The sequence below is a fragment of the Halichoerus grypus genome, chromosome 8 (genome assembly GCF_964656455.1).
Source record: "Halichoerus grypus chromosome 8, mHalGry1.hap1.1, whole genome shotgun sequence".
In the NCBI taxonomy this organism is placed as follows: domain Eukaryota; kingdom Metazoa; phylum Chordata; class Mammalia; order Carnivora; family Phocidae; genus Halichoerus; species Halichoerus grypus.
In genome coordinates, this window is record NC_135719.1 from 75205831 (window position 1) to 75222200 (window position 16370).

Consider the following 16370-nt stretch of genomic DNA (forward strand, 5'->3'; position numbering starts at 1 on the left):
ACACAGCTCTCACACCTTCTGCAGCTCCAGAATAAGTGCTATGTTTTAAAAATATATATGTATGTGTTGGCAACATTGAAAAGGGGGCTAAAAAAACATCCCCCACAGAAGTGAGAGCAGCAGCAAAGGAAACGTTAGCGCCCTGCTGACGGGAACAATAGAGCATATGGACATCACACTGCGCTTGCCAAGCAGACGAGGGCAGGGTGATCAAAATGGAGTCAATCTGCTTCTCTAATAGCAGAAGAATCGCCTGCGTGAACAGTGTCTCCAAGTGTGCACCAAGGCTCTTTAATTGCCGAAGAAAGGAGAGAGAGGGTTTGGTTCACATTTTAGCCAAGCGTACTCCTTCTGCTGGGGGCCTTTATCCCAGAGCACTTTCTGTGGTGAGTCTCAGGTGGCCACCACGTGTGGATCTACACACCTGAGTCCTGGCACTAAAACAAAACCTCACTCGGCAAGGACCCTCACCCCAAAACCATTCTTGACTGTCACCGGGGTAGAGCTTATTCAACCCGCATCGTAGAATGAGGTCTACAAAGCTCAGCTCAGGCTGAGGGTCCTCCCTGTCCACCGAGCATCTTCCTGGTTCCTGCATATTTCTTTGCAAATTCAGTCCCTTTCTGCTTCAGGAAATCTATTGGCATAAAAAATTATAAACCCCGGGGTCAACTTTTTTTTTTTTCCTTTGGCTTAAATGTTGTACCTTTATTGACACTGGTGATTGAAAGGGGAATGCAGGTGACTTGATGCAGCCCATCCCCTTTTCTGAGAACTACCTGGAAATACATTTCATGTTGCTAGGGGTTGATGAGCAAATTGCTCTCCTTACAGCCATGTTTGATTGGCAGTCTAGTACCCTGTTACCCCCCGCCACCACCACCACCCCTTAAGGACTTTCAACCCAAAAAGCACACTGTGAGTCTAAGAAGTAGAGGCCTTGGATCTTGTACTCTTTGTGACTAAAATACTGTGCACTAACACAACTCTCAAATTTATGTTTAAAGCACGGGACCCTCTTTTGATCTCCAGACTCGTGTATCTAACTGCCTGTTCAGCATCTCAACTTGGTCGTCACATAGGCATTTAAAATTGTGCCACAAATACATTTATATCTCTTACTCCCCACTGCCTCCTCTGCAGTCCAAAGTATATCATGTTTCACCTGGATAACTGTGAAACTCTCCTTGATAATCGTTCTTCCAGCTCCAAGCTCCCTACCATCTACTTTCTAAATAAAAGATGGAGTATGTTTAAAACACTAATTGTATGACTTTCCTTTCCCACTTAAAATGCTTCAGTAATTTCTCATTGCACTTCCACTAAAAGCTAGACTCCTTTTCATCACAATTTGAAGCTGTGGAAAATTCCCTGTCCCCTCTAGTTTCAGCTCTTCTGTACAGTTCTCTCCATCATCCACAGAGCCACAGTCGCAGTGGCCTCCTTCCAGTTCTTTGAGCCTGCAAAGTACTTTCTGCCTCAATGTCCTCGCACAAGTCAGAACACTCCTCCCCTACTCCTTCCATGCTTCCCTTTTCCTCTTTCCTCTGCTCACAGCTGAAATGCCACTCCCTCAGAACCTTCTGCGATAATCCTCTCAAAGCAGGTTTCTCTGCACTCCTCCATAATTACTGTCCATCCCTAGACAATCTCCTGCATCCTCCCAAAAACTCCATGAGAGGGGAGAAGAGCCAAATCTATTTCATTTACCACTGTCAACTCAGTACCTGGCAAATGTCCGACGCATAACAGGCACACAGTAAATATGAGCTGAATGAATGAATGTGCCAAACGAGAAAAGGGAGCCAAAAGTGTTGAAAAAGAAAGAGAAGAAACAAAGGGGGAAAGAATAAGACAAGAAGGCAAATGGGCATCAGTATAAGCTTAGATGAGATTAGGCAGAAACAGAAAATGTTGAGATAGTATGTGCCAGGTACGGAAGAAGGAAAAATCACAATGTCATAGTGTAGTTTCCTGTCAGACATAATTTTAACATACCAAAAAACCACCCAACCAACCAAACAAACAAACAAACAACAACAACAACAAAAAACCATGTTTCTCTATGAAAAACCATTCAATATAAATAATACCTTCAGGACAATTAATGTGAACATAATTGTATTGGTCGAGGCAATGCTAACCACTGTAACAGATAAACCTACAAATTTCAGTGGCTTAACACAGAAAAAAGCTTATTTCTCACTCTCATAAGAGTCCTTGTGGGAGTTCCTACTTGGATAGATCTCCTTTAAGAGATGTATCAGAGACTCAGGCTCCTCCATCTTTAGTATGTAGCTCCCAATGTCACCCTGGGGGCTGACTCCATTCCAGCTTACTGGAAAGGGAAAAGAAGATGAAGGGTCATGAGTGGGAAGCTTTTATGGGCCAGACCCAGAAGTGGGGTATGTCATTTCTGATCACATTCCATTGACTAAAACTTGGTTTCATGCCTCACCTAACTGCAAATGAGGGCCAGGAAATGGAGTTGAGCTCTGCATCCAGGAAGTAGAGGAAATCGGTTGGTGATCTGTGTCACCGTATTCTTCAACTTTGAAGGATGCCTTTTAAATATTTTATTCAAGTTGTCAGTTATGTGAAAAGAAATGATGTTTACAGCATATGACTGGCAACCCTAAAAATAGAATGAGCCCATTTAGCACATATTTTGTAATGAAAATTTCAGGTGCCATAGGGCACCTTCCTTGAGGTCCTAGTCAGTCTCCTTCATTCACAAGTGAGCTGCAGGAGACAGTGAAACGTGCTCTCTCCTCGAGTCCTTAAAGTGTTAATGTGCAAGGTCTGTGTGCAGAAGGCAAGCTGCCATAGATCTCACTGACTTTGGCAGCAACTCAGGGGTTATATTTTTCTCAGGGATGAAATATTCTTGGATAATTGTTCCAACATGTGAGACCCAAAAAAAAAATTTTTTTTGGTAGAAAAAATTTCAGGAAATAGAGACAGACAAAAAAACCTACTAAGTTATCTAGCTCATCTCTTGAGAATCCAAGCAGATTTATACACTTCAAGATACTTCACAGGATAATCCACTTATATGTGGAAGAGCCAGCCATGGACCTCCCTGTCAGCCTGCCTTTATGGTGCACGACATACAACCCCACTCACGTGCACAATCATCATCTCTCTCAAACAGGCTGAATTGGCTTAAGGGGTGTGCATAGACTGAACAGATGCCTATGTAATATGGTATGAGGGATGCTGGAAAAAGACACCATGTCCAAAAATAGCTCCCCACCTAGTGTGTAACACTTTCCTAAAATTCTGCTACAAACGAATACATAATATGAACCTCTTACCTGTGGGTGAATTAGGTTACCAGACCCTTCTCCTCCAGGACACCTTGCCAAGATCAGAGAACACTAATATTTTAGAGGCCAAATAAAATGGAAAAAGATAATTACGGAGTATACAATCCTGTCCAGGAAGAGGAAGCCAGGGAGGCAGCTCTGGGTACCTGCAAATGGGAACGAACTGTGCAGAAAAGACATTTATGTCATTCTCGGATACTGATGTAGATAGTCAAGTTCTTTCACTTATATTAAATTCAATTATGGCAATTCAGTTCTGCAAGATCAGGGAAAAACTATATTTTATTCCATTTTGACATCTGAACAGATTCCTCTAACCAAATCATGGAATCTATTTCAACCATATTTATGGGTCTTAGTCCTATGATTCCCTCCTGAATCATATTCTCTTCCCATTCCCCCCATCTCATAGATGAGAAACTGAGGGCTGGAGGCATTAAGAGCTCACAGTGTTAGAGCTAGAACTATAACTCATCTCTAGTCTTCTCTGCTCTTTACATTGTGTGATGGTATTCAGTATTTATAATCTTTACTCAGTGCTGGGCACTTTGAGTTAAACAAAGAATATGATAAGTGCCTGCATTCAAACATCTTATCTTTGGGGGAGATTAGACCTACACATACTAAATAATTAGAAAAAAAATGATGTTAATGGGACAGACATCTTCCCATTCTAGATTTTCCTTCCCATCAAGGGAATGCAAAAAGTATAACTCTGGGCTTCACCCTGCCCTTGGGGAGGTAGAGTTCCTTATCTTACAGTTTACTCTGGATAGGATCACTGGGCATGCATAGTTCTGCTCCGTCCTTCTTCCTCTTGTGAGCAATCCTTACTGAACAGAATTCAAGTTCACCTGTGCTCCTCCACACCTTAAGTCTTATTGCCTAAGACAAAGTCAATGAGTCTGCCCAATATGGAGCTTTAGTTACAAGGACCAATCTACTCTCATTCTATGCTAGGTTCTTCAATGCAGTCTTTCTTTTTTATTTTATCCTTCAAGTCATTTACTTCTATATTGTGAAATCAAGGTGCTATTTATTGGTGGCAATTTGGACAATAATCTCTGAAAGTTTGGGGACTCAAAATAAGGGTGAGTTCTTATAGAATGCCTTATGATATCACCTTAAAAGCATAGATGGAGAGGAGAAGAGGTGGTTACAGTAAGGAAAACTTCCACAGACCAATGAAGACACTGGACTGAGCAGATGGAGAAGAGAATTTATGTTGAGGAGAGAAGCCTAAAATCTCACAGCTAGAAGAAACTTTCAAAATCAGAGGTTGAAAACTTAAATGTCTTCAAGAGCTAGGGAGATAAAAACATAAATGTGTGCAGCAAATAATTACGACAATAAAACAGGTTGAGTCTGTGGCAACTAATGAAATAATGAGTTCATGCTCCATCTAAACATATGTAAACTTTCTTTAATTTTTGATGGTAACGAATGAGCCAATTGAGCAAAAAATACATCTATGAGAATATCTAGTTGTCCCTTTTATATCATTCCTAAAAAGTAGGTGTCCAACCTATACTGGTTGGACAAGTGATCCAGCCAAGTGATACTACTTCCAGAGGTGAGCCATGCTATTTAGGTTCTGCTCTGATGATCAGAAACTATTCTTCCACAGAAGCAAATCTTCCTCCTGGAAGCTCACACCCAGTCTGTTAATTTCATCCTTAAGGTCATACAGAACTGGCCAGTTCCACTCATGCCCCAGAGATGTTTGCTAGAACATCAGAAATCAGTATTCTTGTCTCTTTCTGAGTGTCCCCTTAGAACATGTTTTTGTTTTTTTGTTTTTTAATTCCTTTCACCATCCTTGCTGTTCACCTTTGAAAAACATTTCATTCTATCTGGGTTCTTTTTAAAGTGTGGTTCCCAACATTTTGTAGGATATAATATTCTGTGTATTTTAGGTAATATAGGTATTATACTTGGTTTCACACCAGTGCAAGAGAATATGGAATTATAACTTCCAGTTTTCTACATACGTTATTCATTCCTACTGATGCCACCTAAAATCATATTGCTTCAAAATGAAGTTAATATTGACTACACCTCTAGATAACCTTTATTCACACTGCTGGGAAGTCCTTATACTTGAACAGTACAATACAGGATATTTTTCAAGTTCAATTTCACCTAGCTAGGGCTGGCCCCTTACTCTATTCAACAAAATGCAACAGACATTTGAGTACCCATTGTGTGCCTCTCATTTCTTTGGGTGTTAAGAATTAGAAATAAATAAGATAAAATTTCCTGCCATCAACCAACTCACAGGCTTCCAGGACACTAAGTAGTAAATAAAAGAAACTGCAAAATGATAAACACTAAAATGGGGTGCTTATGGAAAATGCCATGGTAATAAAGATGAGGAAGCATTTAATCTTATTAGGAGGGTTAGGTGCATTAGGGAAAACTATAGAGAGAATATGACATTTAGCTAGGCCTTGAAAGATGGGTAGGAATATTTGCTTATTTTATTTTATGAAGACTTTATATTTTTTAGCATAGTTTAAGGTTCACAGCAAAATTGAGGGGAAGGTACAAATATTTCCCCTATACCCACTGATTAGCCTCCCACTGTTATCAACATTCCACACCAGAGTGGCACATTTGTTACAACTGATACACTGACACATCATAATCACCCAAAGTTGATAGTTTACTATTCATTCTTGGTGTTGTACATTCCACAAATTTAGAAAAATGGGTAACAACATGTATCCATCATTTTGGTGTCATACAGAGTATTTTTATTGTCCTAAAACATCCTCTGTGCTCTGCCTATTCTTCCCTTCCACCTGCCCATGCCTTCTGACCCCTGGCAACCTCTGATCTTTTTACTATCTCAGTAGTTTTGCCTTTTCCAGAGTGTCATAAAGTTGGAATCATACAGTATGTAGCTTGTTTAGATTGGCTTCTTTCACTTGGTAATATGCATTTAAGATTCTTGCATCTTCCTTCTTGGCTTGATAGCTCATATTTTTAGCCTGAATAATATTCCATTGTCTGAGTATATCACAGTTTATTAATCCATTCACCTACTGAAGAACATCTTGGCAAATTCCAAGTTTTCACAATTATACACAAAGATGCTATAAACATCCATGTGCAAGTTTTTTTGTGTAGACGTAAGTTTTCAACTCATTTAACCAAGGAGCATGATTGTTGGATTGTATTATAAGAGTAAATAGGAGCGGGTTTTCCCAACACTTGTCCAAATTTGAATTAAAACTTATTAGTGAAAAAGAAAGAGTAAGTAGGAGCTTTTTTAGGAGCAGGAAGACTTGCAGTACAAGATTACTTCCAGATTATGAAACCCCTTGAAAAAAGTTATCAAGGTGTGAAAAGGAAGGACACATGAAGGAACTGGGCAGCCTAGGGCATAGGGTACACAGAAAGTAATGGGGAGAACTAAAGGTTGATGTTCAAGGCTGAGAAACATGGGCTCCATGCTGAAGGCAACAGAAAACCTTCAAGAGCTTATAAAGGAAGGGAGTGACAAATCTGTATCTTGTCGATTCTGATTCACTCAAGCAAAATATTCACTATTCCTTCCAGACTTTTGCCTTCTGCCTATTTGATAGTGACTTTTATATTTTGTTTAAGTCTTTGATTAAAATGTTGAAAGGACAGCCCAGCCAGGAGAAAGATGTCTTCAAGTTTATATCTTCGATTCATCTGACAATGGAGATGGGGAAGGTATGAGAAAGGGAGGAATCTAAGGACAAGTGTGCCATGGTTTGCACATGAAAGAATGTTAGGATTTACTGATAACATCCTGGTGATGCAGGATGATGGAGAGTTAGAATCAAGGATAACTTCAGGGTCTTTAGCCTGGGTCAATGGGAAAATCGTAGTTCCAGAAACAGTGAGATTTTGGAAAGACAGAGAGATTAGGGGAAATGTAGTAATTCTGGATTGGGACCTATTGAATGTCAGGAGTCAGCAGGACCATAAGATATAAAAGCTTGAAGCCTATTGTAAATTCAAGATTGAAACTTGGGTGAGAGATCATTGCTAAAAATGTAGATTTAGAAGTCATCCACTTGGATGGATATCTGGATCCCTGAGGGTGGACAATGTTTTGAAGGGGAGCAAAGTTGAAAAGTTAAAAATAATTAACTCAACATGATTTATTTTGCTCACATCTATTATATTACTGTATGAGTAGGCAGATTATACAAACTAGTTTATGAATTTCTCTTATCCATCTTTAATGATCCAGGAACATGTGGAGAAGAATACTAGATGAGTTGGAGAAAATGTCAAACATTCAAGGATTACCATTAATAGGCTGAGTCTTCTCTGTATAGTTGTGAGTCAAAGAAACCTAACTGAACCCAGGCTTTCCTCTATGCTTGGAGTTTAAAATGATGTTCATCTGAAAAATGAATTTCCTTCCTTAAAATGTTTTGCCATCACAGACAGAAAATGGCGCTGATAAAAACACAACCTAGAAACACAGCGATGCCATTTGTATTTTATCTCTATCTAATAATGTATGCTTTTGGTATTTAAGATACTATTTATTTTGTCATTGAGCTTTCATTAATCTTCCTTCATCCTACTTTAGCTCTTGCTTCTGATGGAGTGGGAGGAGGATATGTGTGTAATATGAACACACGATGTACTTTTTGTCTTGCAAGCAGTTCTCCACTAAAAAAGTATGATTTTTAAGGATTTGTTCATAGTGGAAAATAACTGCAGGAAACTCAATTTCTTCATTTCGTACATATCTCTATTCAAAAACTCATCTCTCCAACCACTATCAAGTACTAGGAAATGTGGATTTGGGTATTGGTTTTTGTAGAATGACTTTACAATTAAATTAAAATTCTGGTTCAAAATTATTTTTCAACTCAACATTTTTTTACTCCCAGCATCCCCCAACAGGCATGCACATGTGCATGGGCTCACACTGTCCCACTGCATCCTCTTATTTGAGATTATTAATTTGATGATGAAGCGCTTTCATTAATATTGTTCTCCTTTAGCAGAGGTCAACTCTGCTGAGAATCACCTTCAGAAGAGCTTGACCAGTGACTAAATTTATAAATTTTTAAAATATTGTCAGTCAGCATCGAATGCATTTGCCCATTTAAAATGAGTTTTGTTTCAACGCACTTTGCTGCCTTCCATGGTAATTGGAAAGTCAGTTTGAGATATCTTCTAATGTGCGTCTTAAAATTGACCAAGGCTGCAGAAGCAGCTTCTTAAACCAAATATAATTAATTTCTATCTGTCCAACCTGATCACTGTAAGCTGACAGTCTCTCGTATTCTTTATTTTTAACGTATGTGAGGGCTTTTTTTTTTTTTTAAAGTACATAGTCCTTTTATCTCTCTTTTCCTTCTGCAAATTGGCATTTTCTGTCTTCTAGGAGTCTCATTACCATCCAATGATTTTTCTTCACTTCACAATAAAGGCACTGAACTGGGGCACCCAGAAGAAAACACACACCTACCTATATAGCACTTCTCTTTCCCTGCATCTTCCTCCATGTGGTCTTTATGGTTTCAATAGCTCTTAAGTGTCAACAGAGACCTGAAACTTTTCAACCGTTGGCTGCGTATCTCATTCGCCCTGCATTCCTCCCAGGCAGCATCCTAAGTACAATGGAATGTCGAAGCACCTGATTGGCTCGTGGACAGAGCATTCATTCTCCAGGAATGCCCTGTAGATACCAACTGAAACTGCATCATCCATAAAAGTAATCCATAGACCCATTTGCTTTTCATTTTTGGCTTATGATAGCAATAATGACTATAACACAGGGCCCAGGAATTGATGACCAGCTGGGGTTAATGGCCCTTGGCTGCACTGTGGGCTATCAACTCCCCCAGCTGGTCATTAATCCCCAGGAAATGCCCCATACCTTGATCGTTATTACTTAATTAATGCCTCTTTCACTTTCAGCCTAAGTGGTCAGAGCACTGTAACCCTAACAGCAGCTTGCAGTTGGAACTGCTTATTCCCACTCAAATATGAGAATTCCCTATGGCTGCATACATATTTTAAATTTTCCTAGAATAGTTGATAATGTTTGCCTCAGGCTTCCCAACACCGCCCCCCCGCCCAAACGGGGGGGCGTGGTCATGGTGGTGAGGGTTTATTTTTCAAGTGAAAATTTGCTACTCGCATATCAGAGCTACAAGGTCAAAAGGAAAGTTGAATGTGCTCATCTTGCCTTTTGTTTTTAGGTCATAGGGATTGGTTTTTCTTTCAGAGATCTAAATACAGAAATAAATGGGAAGAGAGAAGGGGAGCATCATTTCTGCAGTTGCTTAGTACAGATCTCACAGTCCTTGAAATGGCATAACAACAGAATTTATCCCGCTGTTGGAAAACTCCAAGTGCTTTCAGAACTAGTTAAATAACACCTGAAATAAATATTCTCATAGTATTAACACTATTATGTATCACATTTTTGGAGATTGCTGTAAACTATCGCCAAATAATGAGTTACCAGGCTGACAAAGGAGGTAGATTTTTCTTGGTTTGGTGTGACGGGCAAATGCGACTACAGAAAAAAATATAAGGAGAGTTTTGTCTGAGCACACAATTACCACAAGGAACAAGCCAGATGCTGCGTTGGGTCAGCTGGGTTTCTATACAAAGAACTGCCTGTTTATGAACCAGATACCAACCCCAAGTGATTTTAACTTCTTCTGTCTCAAATAAATGTCTACGATTATTCTCAGCAGAAGCATAAAAGAAATTCAGTCCTTCTCTCCTCCCTGTATTCTGAGAGAAACTGATGTTATCTGGAGAAATATGTTTCTAAGAGATTAGCAGTGATTCATGACCATCAGAGGCTCAAGTGTACAGAACAACTTAGAGATCATTTGGGAAGATCCAAACTATAATGCTTTATCTTAAAGTTTACTTAGAGAATCACACATCTCCAGGATAAATTTTATAAGGAGAAATGTACTCTCACCACTGGAATCACTGAATCTTAGGACTGGACAAAGCATTTACAATCATTTAGCTCCCTGACTCAACTTCATACAGGATTAAGCATAAACTAACTCCTGTAGATAAAAATCTATCCAGAAGATAGTTGTATGACCACTTCCCTGCATGTATCTTAATGATAAACAGTTGTAACTGATGGGTAATTTTTCCTTGTACTCAAGTTTTAGTTCATTTTCTCTTCTTCCATCTCAGTTCAGATGGAAATTCCTTGTCTAGCCTTGAAGATTTTTTTATTCAATTGCCTTCTCTTCTAGGCCCTTAAAGAAACAAAGTACCAATTCCTTTATCCTTTCTTCTGAAATTTTATTTCCCTACAAATTCTCATCTTTGTGTCACTAGCTCCTTTCAGTTTCCTAAGATCTGCTTTTGGTTGTGTGTTTGTAGATTTCGTGTCAGTCAAATGTTAGGATCTGAAGAATGCAAGGCATTAATCGAGGATTGCCTCATGGATCATGATGCCTGCACTGAATCACAAAATATTAGAGTCTAGGTCCTTTGCTGTTGACAATCTGTCAAACACCTGAGTGGCCTCAGTATGGGCACCCTGCTTCATTTTTGCCAACCCTTCTATTCTGCAAGCACAGGGAGAGTATTTACTGTGATTGCACATTGCACTGGGCATGGAGTGTACAGAGATTCAAACAACAACAATAAAAAAGGCAGAGTCCATGCCAGGATGGAATTCACAAATGACTGCTGGAGATACACAGACAGACAAAGTTCAGATCAACAGATCTGTCCCTGATAGAAAGTTCAGAGGACCACGGAGGCACATGGGAGGGGCACCTAACTCGACCTGGAGAGGGACCTTCCCTCACCACTGGAAAGGTAATATGGGAACTATGGGAACTGAGTAAAGAAGGAAAGGAGATTAATGAAAAGGGAAAAGAAAAGTGTTCCAGGGAGAGGGAGCAGCATTTATAAAGACACAAAGATACGAAAATAGGTGCTTGTGACAAATGGACCAGACGTCATTCCTATTGGTTGTGTTGCCTCTTCTGCTCACTTAATAAATTTCCAAGTTATTTCTTATTAAACCTTCCCAACTCTGATCTTTTTCCTCTCTCTGGATACCATTTTCCACCTGCCTCACTATAATCCTCCCATTTCTGCAGCTGGTTTTCTGGGCAGGTCTGGTTTCCAGGGTTATCTCTGTCCCTGTCTGATCAACCTGATAAACTCTGTGCTTCCATTCAGAACCCCAGCTTAGCCCTACCCTGGACATCTGTTAGGTGGTGTTAGTCCAACAGTTTCACATCCCAGACTTGCAGCTTATTGTAAACTACTGGGTATTGTTGATTTGGGGTCAACTTACATGTTCAGTAACACACAGTAGTAATGTATATAATCTATCACTATTTGTATTTTTAAAAGAACAATAGATCGATAAGTAGAGACAGAGGTGTGTAAAGACTATGTCATGCACATGGAAGGTCACATAGGAAACCAAGAACAACATTTGCCTTTGGGAGGAGGAACTGAAACAGGGTGGGAAGACACCTCATTTACAATTCAATACAATATACAATTTTGAATTTCTAAAATTATTTATTTTGTCCTTCTATTTTTTAAGTCTTTAATATGTAAAGTGTAATCATCTATGGGACTAGGTAAAAAACAGTGGAAAGGAGAAAGGATTGGTCACGTTGCTTCATGGATATTGTTTTTATAATGAAGAATAGTACCAGATCAGTGGTCTCAGTGATCATTCTTATCACCTCAAGATAGATCCCAGTGTGTTTCAAAGTACACAAGTGAAAAGTCAATGTTAGGCTGGTTTTGTTAATGAATAGTATATGTAAGAGTTGTGTGTCTGTGTTTGGTAGTAGCGATTGGGCAAAAGAATCAATAGCCTGATTAAAAAGAGAAAGCCCAAGAGTCTTCTAAACCTAAAAAGTTGATTTGCTATTTTAGCACATGTCACTGAATGCACAAACTACCCTGGTCACCAGATTTACTAGCAGAATTACCTTCCATCCAGGTTAATACTGGCATTGATAAGGACAAACACTGTGCTAGGGTATTCCCTTGAAAGGTGCTTTTCTCTATATTGTATGACCAGTGATTCTCAAGGGATAAATAATTTGAATTGTGCCTTACAAATGCATTACAGAAATAGTGTCTGTCTGTTTTGCATTTGTACTAGAATAAGCTTTCACCATTCCACATAAGATATGATTTAACTACATTTGAGACTGGAGTTATGTTGCTCAATGGTTCATTAAAGAGAATAAACTAAAGGATTAAATATAAAAAGAAATTCTTCTAAATTGAGGAGCAAGATATTGTGGCAAGAGTTAATATGGATGAAATAAGAATCATCAAAAAGAAATCTAAATAAAGGGATCTGACTGGGGAAAAGACAGAGAGAGAGAGAAACGAGATAGTATTAAAAAAAAAAGATTAAAATTGACAATTTCTGACTAGTGAGAAGGGAGAAATAGACATTGAGCAGAAAATGGGTGTGTTAGCTCCCTGAGAGCAGGAACTTCTTTAGATTTTATTTTATTTTTTTAAGGTTTTATTTATTTATTTTGACAGAGAGAGAGAGAGACAGCGAGAGAGGGAACACAAGCAGGGGCAGTGGGAGGGGGAGTGGGAGAGGGAGAAGCAGGCTTCCCGCCGAGCAGGGAGCCCGATGTAGGGCTTGATCCCAGGACCCTGGGATCATGACCTGAGCCGAAGGCAGATGCTTAACGACTGAGCCACCCAGGCGCCCCTTCTTTAGATTTTATATAGCTTTCCACACAGAGCTTTGTATAGATTAAGCACTGTTTTAATATTGATTGCTTGGCCTTCTATAGGCTATGATGGTACATAAAGATGCTGATATTTTACATGATACATAAATAGTCAAAGAGAAAAAGGAAAAATCATAAGGCTGACCAAGGAAAATAGGTCAGAGAAACAAGCACAGAGTATCATGTTTTTAGAAAGTTGGGCTATTGAGAGCACATTTTAGACTTTTTGGTCATCTCAAGAAGGCAGAGCTTCTTCCCTTCAGTTTAATGCATATGATCTGAAACATCTTTTTAAAATTATATCCATGATCATTAGTTAGACAAAGCCCACACTATATAAAATTCTATGCCAAATTTAAACTAATATCAAATGAGCTCTCCCTGCTTTCCCTGCCATACATAGTATAATAAACTGGCTGTCCTTTAATTGGGAGGGGACTATAACTTAATCCCTATGCCAGCCCACTATAAAATTTTATCAGTGCTGCTCCAGTAGGGGCGGATACAGAAGTAACGTTGTCTCCTCCTAATATGTTATTTTAGATCAGTGTCAGATTCACAATTGGAACTAAAACGCCTTTTAAGATGAAGCTCTTACTCTACAACTTTAGCAATAATTGCAACAAATTTAGAATTTATACCATGGCAAAGCCTAGCAAATTAGGTGGCATTTAAATGAATGCATTACATATCCCTAAAATCCTAAGTGGATAACATGTATGGAGGAGGAATGATTTATCTGATTGAAAAGGGCAATGTCATTCTAATTTCTAGACAATGTGTTAATTACTAGGGCATATAGTGACCAGCATACAAATGATCTTAGTCACATTATATTTTAAGATACAAAATAAGTGTTTTTATTGCAATTATACTATCAAAATGGTATTAGGTCATATGGATTTTGGTCTAAAAACAGAACGTATTCCATCTAGTGTTTCGGTATTTCTAGTAGATAAGACTATGTCATTAGGAACTACATATTGATTTTAATTAGAACAGGCATGCCTCCATTAATATGAGTTGTGATGCCACTAAGGCAGTCGTCGAGGGAGGATTAATTAATTAATTGTAAATTAATTAATTGAGAGTGAATCACATCAACCTAGGAAAATGAATGCAGAACTTGGGGAGGGGAGTTAAACTCAAAACAGATTGAAAACCCAAGACAATTTAAACTGTTCGTCAAGACTGGAGAAAATTAAGCAACTCATTAAAAGAGAGGACCTGTTGTTTTTAAGAAAGCAAAGTAATGACAATAAAGCAATAAATTAAGTTCAAACATTTTCCTTAAAAATAAGATAAGAAATTCTAAAAACTACTAAGATTTTGTCATTCTATGTTTTAGACGTAGAGAAATGATTTGTAGTATGGGGTACTTAATAACATTCATCACAAATTTAATCACTTCATTTTTGGTTCATGGCTAAAGAAGAAACTCACTCAAATGCTTAAAAGGAAATTAATACACTAAATTGAAGGAAAAGTCTATTATAAAGAGAGAGTTGTGCCCCCCTTTTTATGGGTTTCCCTCTAGTTACTGGATTCCAGTGTTTATGAAACTCAGTGCTTCAGAATTGATCAACATAGATGGTTGACTAACAAGTGAGGTTGATATCTGGAGAAAAAACACTAGATCTAAACAAACTTTACAAATTCAACCATGCAAAATAAACATATAGGTAGGAAAAAACTAAAAATAATATATTAAAATGAAAATCTTTGCATTATAGGGTCATGTTTTTATTTAAAAATGTGTTTAATATTTCTGTGCCTGCACACACACACACACACACACACACACACACACACACACACAAATCAGAAGGTTTCCTAATGACCAATGAAGGATTGTGTGTCAATTACAACCTATTAGCTAGGATTGAGATAAAATATACCAAAATGAAAATTAAAGTCAGATGTGTATGAGACTCTGATTTAAAAAAACAAAACAAAACAAAACCCTGCTCTAAGTAGTCCTCACTTTTAGACAATGCCTTTCCAGTGACAAGGAATTAAAAATGAATGCCAGGAAGAGAAATCCGATTCACCCTGGCTGTACCTGCCTGCAAATAGGATGTTATCTCGGTAAAATATAAAGAGAAACAAACTGTAATAAGCAGTGCTACACTTTACTAGATCTTTGTTATATAATCAATGCACAGAGTGGCAAAGGCAAGTGGTAAGAAAAGGGAATGCCTGTATGTGCCTTTAACAGGTTTAGGGACCACTTTGGTCAAATGAACACACTGCATTACAGCATAGACTTCTCCGACTTAACCTTAAAGGCATGGTATGCTATGGACCTGCCTATAGTAATTGCCTATAATCACAAAAGTCAGCTGCAATTTGTCCTAGAATAGTTGACAGTGAACCTATAATCACTGCAAAAGGGCACTGTAATTTCCCACATATGAATTAGTTTGTTAATTTAACAACTATTGTGCATATACTATGACTCATGCACTGTTCAGGAGACTGGGATATATTGATAAATAAATACTCCTGTCCTTGAGAAGTTTATATTCTGGCAGATTGATGCAGAAAGAAAAACAAAACAAAATAAGCATGAGTAATGTATTATATTAGAAATAAATTGGTGAAAAAGAAATGGTAGATCAGGGTATGAAAGACTGGGAGAAAGGGTACAATTTTAAATTGGGTGATCAGAGTAGTCCTGATTGAGAAAGTCCTATTTAGAACGTTCTTATTCCAGATAAAAGAGAGAGACAGAGAAAAATTCTAAAATGAATACCTTATTGGCTTGTTTGAGGAACAGCAAAGTGGAAGAGCTAAGTAAAAGATTTCAAAGAGGAAACAGAGGGCCAGGACGTGTACACCCTGCAGACCACTGTCAACAGGGTCTTTTTCCATGACTTTTTCTCTGAGTAAAAGAGAGAGCCATTATATGGTTTTGGGGCAGAGAACTAATGTGATGATCACCATGCCTGTTCTCATGATGGCAAGGAGACTAGGGCAGAAGCAGAGATCAGTTAGCCAGAGATTGTGATGATCCAGAAGAAAAATAATGAAGGGTCAAATCAGAGTGGTCACTCTAGAGACAATAACCCAATTTCAAATATATCAAGTTGGCAACACCAACAGGATTTGCTAATGTAGTGGATGTAAGATATGAAAAGAGAAGGAGGGTGTGTTGTCAAGGATGACACTAAGGTGTGTGGCCTGAGCAACTGCAAGGATGACGTTGGCTTCAACTGAGTTGGGGAGCAAGTTTAGGAGAAAAGATATGATGTTCAGATTTGGGCATGTTAAGTTTGAGATGCCTAGTAGATATCCAAGAAGAAATGTAAAGTAG

The 16370-nt window shown here is 38.5% G+C and overlaps 1 protein-coding gene across 9 annotated transcripts in view; it reads right to left on the bottom strand.

Moving 5' to 3' along the window:
* LOC144378832 (uncharacterized) overlaps window positions 1-16370 on the bottom strand; it is a 542559-nt gene that overhangs the window by 256767 nt on the left and 269422 nt on the right. Inside the window, exon 5 of one of the 9 annotated variants that reach the window (XR_013440600.1) lies at window positions 3350-3475. The exons of the other annotated variants lie outside the window; for them this stretch is intronic. The gene's annotated coding sequence lies outside the window, so the exon portion shown is untranslated. Of the gene's footprint in view, window positions 1-3349; window positions 3476-16370 lie in introns of those variants that run through there. 9 annotated transcript variants of the gene reach the window in all.